Source organism: Triturus cristatus, chromosome 9, assembly GCF_964204655.1.
Source record: "Triturus cristatus chromosome 9, aTriCri1.1, whole genome shotgun sequence".
Taxonomy (NCBI): Eukaryota; Metazoa; Chordata; class Amphibia; order Caudata; family Salamandridae; genus Triturus; species Triturus cristatus.
In genome coordinates this window covers 649,393,418-649,404,138 of record NC_140592.1, presented here as the reverse complement: position 1 = coordinate 649,404,138, position 10,721 = coordinate 649,393,418, and positions in this window count along the sequence as shown.

The following is a 10,721-nucleotide window of genomic DNA, read 5'->3' as shown; positions in this document are numbered from 1 at the left end:
TTCTATTAAACTCTATTGCAAAAGAATAAAATAAGTAAATGGGGATAGAATAGAAATAAGTGGTATACAGTGAAATCATTTATTGTCACATTCCAACGTGTCTTTTTCTGACTTTATTATTAGTTCACGTTTGGGCCTCAGAGGGTGACTGAAATTCCAACCTCACATGACCTGCGCGCATGCGCATAGAAACTCGCCAGAAACTGGAATGACACACTTGAATCACAGCCAAGGCCACATTAGCCGAAGACGCCTGGGAAAGTAAACCCCTGAACCGGACGAAAGCATTTTTTAATGAAATGTATAACGTGTAATGATGATAATGTGAAATGCGGGTGGGAATAAAGCTGTGGGAAAGTAAAATAAGGGGCGGAAACATAGAACAATAGTCCACAGTAAAATTAATACATTTAATATGGTGTGATTAACTCACCTCCTCGCCCTGACCAAGCAGAATAGGGGAAAACAGAAATATTGCAATTTTGGGGGTGGTAAACGAATACAGAACAGTATAATTGAGGTAAGTTAGCAAGACTTTTGTCAGACTTGTCAGATCCGTCATTCCGACTCGTCATCGACCCAACACTTATGCTGCTACAGACTCTGTCCGAGACGCTGTCTCAGACCCTGCTCCTGCCAGAAACTCTGTTTGAGAAATTGAGATACTGATGGCTAATCTAATCATCTAGAAGGGGATTTCGGAAGAGGGACAGCTGAGAAGAGTAGTATCAGAGAGGGGTGCAATGCTGGTGTTGCACTTAGAAGAGGTCACCTTCCCAGATCCGAATCTGCCCAATACTCTGTCTGCATCCTGTCCTGGCAGATTCTATCAGGCCTATCTTCAAAGAGTTGGGTTCATCTATCACCTTAGGTAAATATAATTCTGCGAAAACTGTCATTGTACCTGCTCTCTCTTTTTCCTTTTTCAGATACCGTCTTCATTGATCATTATTATGACTTTGTTTTATTTGACTTTAATTGGCCGCTTGAACGAATGTGTTTTAAGCTTTAATTGATTCTGACTCACAAAATTATTGATTTAGATAAAGTTCTTAAACCTTTTTGAGTTTGTGGTTATTTCAAATTTAAGTTAAATATCATTTTCCACCTTAAACTATCTCAGAAACCTGATTCATTGAGAAAGAATTATTAAGGAGATCAAATTGGTAAGACTTGGTAAAGGTGAAATTAAAATTACAGGTAAACTCAAAAATTGATATCAGCGGGGTTTGCTAGCTCATTAGTTATGATTTGCTTCCTCTTCTAGAAGAATACTATCTACTATATTATCACAATTGTATTTTAGCCTTGGAGTCAGTGAAGTGCAGGAAGGAGAACAATGCTCATGAGGTGCTTAGCTCTGAGTGTGCCAAGCAGCCGTTCCCCAGTCTTCTCCCCCCTCCCACCAGCACATATTACTCCATGTAGATCTGCATGTAGAATATATATCATCCTAGATAAAGTACATGGGTGCCTGCAACCAGTGTATAAAACCTAGTCTCTTATTTCCTTGAGTTCTGACATCATCATAATGCTTACTGCCAAAACCAGCAGCCAGGGTGAAAGATGGGTCATGGAGCATAATCATGGCTGCAGATTAAACAACAAAAATGCAAACTGTAATTTCCTTCTTCTGATATATTTCTCAAAAACGGAACAAGGAGAAAGGAGTTATTTATAAAAATATGTTTATTTTATGCATGTTGTAGGATGTTGTACGAAATAAAGTCTGCATGTTTCGATAAATTCTGAGCTGCAGCTTTTTTTTTAATATGACTGACATTCAGTGGATTTTAATGTCTTTTGCAACAAGTAATTAAGTTGTCGATTAGGATGGCAGTCGGAAAACCATTCCGACCTCCGTGGTAGCGGAAATTAACCGTCCGCATGCACCGCGGGAAAACCGGCAGTCAGATTAGGATGAACCGCCAGAAAAATCCAACCGCGGCGGACGGATTCCAGGAAAGACCGCTGGGAGCGTGTGGAGCAGGTGAAAATCCATCCGCGGCGGTCGGATTTACTGCGGAAAGACCCAAAAACGCAGCACGGCCAGAGCATTGACCTCACGTTAAATTAGGAATCATTTTGGTGACAGCAGAACAATCCGCTGTTTCCGACTGCAACTATTGATGAATGGGAGAGACGGCAGAAGGGCTGTTGTATTCCAACCGCCGCAGTCGCTCCAGAACAGTAATGGTGGTCGACAAAAAAACACACAACAAAGCTGCCGACCTGCTAACCTGGCTCAGCCTCAAAAAACACCTAACACACTCCAATGACACATCCCCATGGCAACTAAAAAATAGAAATCCCAGGTTAACCCACACAACACACCTGACAGGAATACACCATTTTGACCCACCCACATAGCTGAGTATAAAACCAGCCCCTTTCCTGACCAGAATCCTTTGCACTACTGAAGGAACCAACTCCACAGTACAAAGGAGAGGCATAATCAGCACCATCACAATAACACACACACACAACACACATCACCACCACCACTTTCACACCTGCACCTTTAACCCATTTGCACATCACACACCATGTCACAGAAGAAACTGCCCAAATTCACTGACAATGAGTTGTCAGTGATGGTAGATGAGGTAATCAGAGTAAAACCACATTTGTTTGAAAGCCTGGCCCAACAGACACCACAAGCCACTAAAACTCAGATGTGGGCAAGGATAGTCAACAAGGTCAATGCAGTAGGGACCATCCCGCGCTCCCAGAAGGAGATCAGGAAGTGGTGGAATGACCTCAAGAACAAGGTGAAAGAGAGGAACAACAAGAACCTTAAGCTGGCTCAGATGACTGGCGGTGGCCCTCCCATTCCACTATGAACATTCACCGAATGGGAGGAGAAGGTGCTTGCCACACTGCATCCTTAGAGTCTCACAGGAGCAGCCGGGGGAGTGGAGGCTGGTAAGTACCAACAAATGTCACCTATTACACAGCTATGTACTGTTTTGTACAACTACAAAGCGACACCTCCTAGGCCCAAATGCATGCATGTGCACCACACTCTCCCCAATACATGTCTCACAGATCCAACATTCACTCCCTCTGATTCACCCCAAAAGTAGCTAGCAATATTACTATGGGGGCATGTGTACAGGCAGCCAGCACTACAACTCCAACCAGGCACCCCAGTCCCAAAGCTGAGCAGAATGTAACACTCAACCCCACACCCACAACCATGTGTCAGCCATTGCATTGCCCCATCAAACTTACAGGTAGGTAGCCATCTTAACAGGGAGGGTGTTTGCACACATCAAAATTACAGGAAGGTAGCCATCTTAACAGGGAGGGGTGTTTGTGGCTGGGAAGCCTGCACTACAACTCCCACCAGGCCCCCTGTCCCAAAGCTCAGCAGAATAGAGTACTCCCCCCACCCAGAAGCATGTGACAGCCATTATTTTTGCCCTCATCAAACTAACAGGTAGGTAGCCATCTTAACAGGGAGGGGTGTTTGTGGGTGGGAAGCCTGCACTACAATTCCCACCAGGCCCCCTTGCCCCAAAGCTCAGCAGAATGGAGCACTCACCGCACCCAGAAGCATGTGGCAGCCATTACATTGCCCCCATCAAACGTACAGGTAGGTAGCCGTCTTAACAGGGAGTGGTGTTTGTGGCTGGGAAGCCTGCACTACAACTCCCCCAGACCCCCTGTCCCAATGCTCAGCAGAATGGTGCACTCCCCCCCCAGAAGCATGTGGCAGTCGTTACATTGCCCTCATCAAACTAACAGGTACGTAGCCATCTTAACAGGGAGGGGTGTTTGCTCACATCACACTTACAGGTAGGTAGCCATCTTAACAGGGAGGGGTGTTTGTGGGTGGGAAGCCTGCACTACAACTCCCACCAGGACCCCTTGTCCCAAAGCTCAGCAGGGTGGTGCACTCCCCCCCCAGAAGCATGTGTCAGCCATTGCATTGCTCACCTTCACCTAACAGGTAAGTAGCCATCATAACAGGGAGGGGTGTTTGTGGGTGAGTGGCCTGCACTACAACTCCCACCAGGCCCCTTTGTCCCAAAGCTCAGCATGATGGAGCACTCCCCCAAGAAGCACGTGTCAGCCATTGCATTGCTCACCTTCACCTAACAGGTAGGTAGCCATCTTAACAGGGAGGGATGTTTGTGGGTAAATAGCCTGCACTACAACTCCCACCAGGACCCCTTGTCCCAAAGCTCCGCAGGATGGAGCACTTCCCCACCCACAACCAAGTGGCAGACATTGCATTGCTCACCTCCACCTAACAGGTAGGTAGCCATCTTAACAGGGAGGGGTGTTTGCTCACATCACACATACAGGTAGGTAGCCATCTCAACAGGGAGGGGTGTTTGTGGGTAGTAAGCCTGCACTACAACTCCCACCAGGCCCCATTGTCCTAAAGCACAGCAGGATGGTACACCCCCCACACACATTGAAGCGTGTGGCAGCAATTTCCCTCAACTGCGTCAAAGAACAGGTAGGTAGACAGTGCATGCACCCTGCCATTCCTCTCAAAAAGCATGGAGCCATATGACCACACCAGCCCTCACATGTCATCCAACTTGGCATAGATCCAATAGCCACTTCCAGTGTGCAGACATCAAAGTGTATGTAAGTGTCACAGAAATGTAAGTTTGACTCACCAAATCCCATGTTGAAGAAATTCAGGGCACAATCATGCACAGCACTGAATGCCATGTGTAAGTGCCATGGAGGCAGAGCATCATGGCCCATATGAACACAAAACATGCATGGTCAGTTGGAAAGTAAAGTACATGATATGACAAAGGTATGAATATGATTACAATGGCTAGTTCATGCTCAGATGTAACGTCTTTCATGCAGAGTAAACAAAAAAGACGCTTCACATAAAGTTGTTGTGCTGCTAGCCGTTAGATGACGACATGTCCTTGTAATCACATAATCTGTACGTGGAGCATGAAATCTATTGACATGTCACACCATGGGCAAGTAATGTATGTACTTCCACATCATGTTCATGTCATGTCATGATGCTCAGTATCTTGCAGCCATACCAAGTGATTGCAATGTAAACTGTGCGGTGTGTCACATGTAACATCCAAACATCTAACACCAAGCTTGTGAGGTGCTCTTCAATGACCATTGCACCTCTGTCCAACAGGAGATCAACAATTGACTGCTGTAGATGACAACACCAACCTGCTGAGCCAGTCTCTCCACCCCCCTGCCCCCCCCACCCCCCCCCCCCACCCCAGAGCATGGACTCTCGGAGGCAGACTCCCTAAGTTTAATGGATGCGGAGCACAAACCTGGCCCATCAGGACTGGTAGGGCGCAGCACGTCCCAGGCCCCCACTGTCCCCACCACCTCAGCAACAACAACCACACTGACCCCTGCTGCAAAGACCTGTGTGGCCACAACCACCACCACCAGTGCTGCCTGCAATACTCTACCTGCCTCAGAGGACACCAACACCACCCCACAATGGGCAGGGAGAGTCTGCGGGTGTGTCGAGTAGCAACGCCACAGGTCCGTGACAGCAGGGAAGGTGGGAGGGCAACTGGGGGACAAATTCAACAGTACACTGGGGCCGAAGCCCTGGCCAACATTGTCAGAGTCCTTGGGGCATATGAACAAACCCAGGGACACATGGGCCAGGTTTTGGAAGAAGTGCGTGAGCTCAGCCTACTGCTGAGGTCCATGGACACGCGTATGGTGCAAATCGTGGACCTCATGGGCCAGCTTGTGGGTGTTCTGAAGGTCAGTCATGCGGCCCAAAGGACAGCTCAACCTCCCTCCAGTGGCCCGCAGGTTGATACTCCCACGTGAGAGAGAATGACCTGCACATTGCATTTTTCTGCCCAGCTTACCGCACACCTCGGAAATATTGGCTTGTCCCACTCCTCAAAAACCTAGGTTTTAGGAATCATTTCCCTGCATATAGAATTTTAAAGACAGATTTGTCCGCCCAAATTGTATTTGCAGTTGCCAAATTCTTAACAGCTATGTGGTTTATCCGTAATCGTTATATCAAGTCTAATATGATTATTTGAACCTTTTTAATGATTTTAAATTGATTGTTTTATGATTTTCCTTCATTCATCTAAATGTAATCTTTTTATTCTGTATTTTATAAATTGTAATATTGTTGTGTCCTTTTATGGTCCTTAGTGACCGAAATAAAGATTATGATGATGATGATGATACTCCCACCACCTCCGCTGCGGCCACAGAGAGGGGTGAGCTGGAACAGGATGACTCCTCAGACACCGATGAGCCCGCAGCAGAGGCCCACTCTGGAAAACGCAAAAGGGGCCGTCTGAGAAACACCACGGGAGGATCACGTGGCAAAGCACCAGCCACACGCAAGTCAAAGAGCCAGCCATGATGGCCCCTCTCTTCACCTTGACATTGACTTTGTTGAGTATCCTTACCCACACTGCCATGTTGATGGCAGGTGTCTATTGGACTGTGTCACCACATCAATGTGGGGACTACTCTATTGTCTCGTCTACCATCACTGACAACTCATTGATTCACTTTGCACCATTTTCTTTAACATCACTTGTCTGTAACAAAGACTCTTTGTAAATAAACACTCATTACACACCTCTGTCTTTGTGTCACCTCCATGTTTATCACAGGATGTACAATGTTGACTCTGATTCCAATGTACCAGAAGCTTTGATTGTGATGAGGCATTGAGAGGCTGAAGGGACCTAGAAAGACACAAGAGAACGACATTTACTTGTCAGGTGATGGGATCACAGCCAGTACATAACACTAGTCATCAAGGTACACTAACCAGCACACATTACAATGAGAAACAATATCAACATAGACATCATGTGGCTGGTCATGACTACACTGTGCCACAAACATCAGCCATCAGCACAGAGCCAACAACAGGCAGCAGTCAAAAAGCTCCTCTAGGCCTTTTCACTACCATCAAAGACAGCAGACAATGGCACTGCTGTACAATGTCACTCACACTCAAGGGAAGTAACAGTTGATGAGCTGTTGACGTAGATCGACACCTTCCTCCTCTCCACTATCCTCGTCACTGGACATGTGTGGGTTTTCAGGTGGGGGCATCTGCTGCTCATCATCGTCTAGGATCAGGGGGATCTCTTTTCACAAGGCCAGGTTGTGTAGCAGGCAGCATGCAACTACGATCTGACACACATTTTAGGGAGAGCAGAGTAGTGCACCTCCATTCTTGTCCAGACACCGGAATCTAGACTTCAGACAACCAAAAGTATGCTCCACCACATGACGTGTCCTCCCATGAGCATCATTGTAGCGGACTTCACCCAGGGTCCTGGGATTCCTCAGTGGGCTCAGCAACCAAGGTCGGTTGGGATATGCAGAGTCACCTAGGTGTGAGATACACAGAGCAATTTTGTAATATACCTGTGTCTGAGGACAGCATGTCACTCATATAGCACGCTACTTGACTCTGCGTACTCACCCACAATCCATGCACGCTCCGGATGCAGATTTGCCATCAGCTGTGGTAAGATGCTGGTACGCAGTTTGTAGGAGTCATGTGCTGATCCTGGAAATTTTGCACAGACATGGGAAATTATCATCTCCCCTTGGCATACCACTTGCACATTAATGGAATGCAAATGCTTCCGGTTCCTGTAGATGTGCTCACGTGCCTGTGGTGGAACCAGGCCAACATGTGTGCAGTCAATGGCACCAACAACATTAAGGATGTGGGCAAGGTCATAAAAATCACCCTTCACAGCTGCCAATTCATGTCTCCTGGGATAATGGATGTAGCTGTCCTTGTAGGTCATCATAGCGGACAGGACATCACTTAGCACCATGCTGAACATTGGTTGAGACATCCTACCTGCGCTGGACACAGTGAACTGGAACAAACCAGTTGCATAAAAATCCAGGGCTGCCATCACTTTACATGTTGGTGTCAAAGCATTCGGATAGGTACTGCGAGGCCTCAGATGGTGCTCCAACTGTCCACATAGGTCTTGAAGGGTAGGTCGATCCAAACGGAATTTACGTATGATGTCCTCATCCTCCATGTCCGCAAGCAATGTGAATGGACGATGCACATTTGGTCACCACCTAGGTAAGATGAAAGGGGACACATGTCAATTCAATTCCCCTATGAGGTTTGTCCAACATCTTAAGTTTTGACTGAGAGAGCACCGACAATGACTGGCCTGAAACTACAGCTTACAGCACAAGTCACATGCAGAGACACCTTGATCGAAAGTAGTTGTACACGTGCCCAGTATGTATATAGTGAGTACCCCCTAAACAGATTCAGACTATGTGAATGCCAAATGGTACATTTCAACATCTTGTATCACCAGCCCTGAGAGTAGTGAACACAGCACATATCTGAAACAGCAACACTGCTGGCTTCTACGTAGCTGCTGTACCAGCCACACCTTCTTGCGTGATTCGGACAGGGCACCCATTACCAACACAATGAGCACAGTGTGTGCATAAAGGTCAAGTATAAACATGAGTTCAGCAATCTACACAGTGAAATAGGCACACTTTGTAGTCCATCCATTACTACTGTGGGTAGCTTAGCCATCTCACACATTGACATGTGTACATATTTGAGAGTTCATAACACAACAGATCTGTGTACATGCACAACAACATCATAAGTGACATGTGAGGGAGTACATGCAATGCATGTAATCCTGTGCACTCACATGGCATGTGTAGTCATCAGTGAGTTCATCTGGTGGCATGATTCATAGTAAGTGTCTACTGTTCATTGCTACGAACTGACCATTGCCATTGCCACAGCATGATGTGTCCATAGGTGCCGTAAGCATGCACCACCACCGCAATCACAGCCATTGGCACCAATTTAAAGATGCTAATTCGCGGTAGCGACCGCATGGGCCCCGCAGTGTGACACCGCCAATGCCCATGTCCTTTCAGCCAATGGCAACCGCGATCGCGGTATTAAAAATACACTTTTGAAAATCGTGGTAGGCGTGCTCCGCCACCGCAATCACGCCCATTGGCACCAATTTAAAGATGCCAATTTGCGGTAGCGACTGCATGGGCCCTGCGGTGTAACACCGCCAATGCCCATGCCCTTTCAGCCAATGGCAATTGCGGTAGTGAAATACACTTTTCAAAATCGGGGTAGGCGTGGCCCGCTATCACGGGGCTGGTCATTGGATACAATTGAAAGATGCACGATTATGGGAGCGACCGCCTGGGCCCCGCGGTGTGACACCACCAATGCCCATGCCCTTATAGGCAATGGGAACCGCGATCGCAGTAGTGAAATACACTTTTGAAAATCGCGGTAGCTGGTCATTGGTCACATTTGAAAAAAGCTGACCTGGAACACCAATTGCAGAAGCTGAGTACCACTGAAACAACCCCAGGGGGCTATATGTGTCTGGGAGAGAGCCACACATTTCCACTGCATCCAGACACTGCTGCCTGACATTCTTCAACACCAACTGCTGCTGTTCCTGTCTCCTGGACCCAGTGATGGCAAGAACTGAGAACATCAGGGCCCGTACCTTCACCACAGTGGAGCTGGAGGTCCTGGTGGATGAGGTGCTTTCACAGTATGGGAGACTATATGGTGCTTCTGATGTAATGGTAATTGTTTTAGAGTGAAAGTTGGAGAGTACAAAGAGTGCACACATGAAGTTGATCTGCTGTAGTATGTGCCTGTGAGTGCCAGTTTGTGTGATACACTGCCTAGCATGCTGACTTCATGTCAATGGGGGTTGTAGCCTAATTTCCACAGATCCAGGGCTGCATTTCAGGATGGGAGGGACATGCAGTGTTTATTCAGCCATACAGTAACACTGCTGGTTTTAAAAGTGGAAGTCAGAACAAACATTGCCTGTGCTAATGGATGTCAAAGTCCATGAAGTTTTCCCATGCTCATTTGTGACATTACAAATTATGGACAAGATTGAAATGCCAGAGGGTGACACTCTTGGTGGAAATTCACTTATGACACATGAGATTGATGTACTTCTGAAACATCCTCCTTCCATTGTTTTCATTATGTGTACTGACTCGCATGTGTAGGCACTGTTTGCTCTCTCATATTGTGCATGCATGTGAATGTTCTGATGGCCCACGTTTTACATCAGTGTAAGTCCCCCTGGCCAACACAGATACTGCTCAATTCGACAAGCACCCATCAGTAAATGAACAGAGTGAGACATATGTGTTGTCTGCCACCCTATTCGTCAATGAGCTATCTTAGGCCTGAGGATTGCACAAGACAGACCTTGTGAGAAGGGTGTGAGAATGTAAGATCATATCCCTAAATGTGACCTCCATGATGCAGTGAGCCATCACAGGCCAAGGACATTGAGGGGTGTGGAGTGTTGGTCACAGTGAGTCTGCCCCAACACATTATTTACAATGTAATGTATGTCTTGCTCCCTCACATACTGCATCACATATGAGGGCCTTATTCACATTGCTTTCTGTGCTGGCATTCTGCATGTGTATGAGATGGCCAGGTACTGTGTCCATCCTCATACCTGCATGAATTTCTATGCAATTATCTGATGCAAATGTACTACATGTTATGGCCTTATGGAGGGCCATTGCACACAAGCTGCGGGCTCTGGATGTCTCCAACTGACGGCACACATTGTCACAAGAGGTGGAATGACATCTGCTTGCTGAGCAAAAACGTGGCAGAGATTACACTGGGGCTGCTCCCTCGGACTGGAAGGTTGGCGCGCAGGTGCATGACACCACTA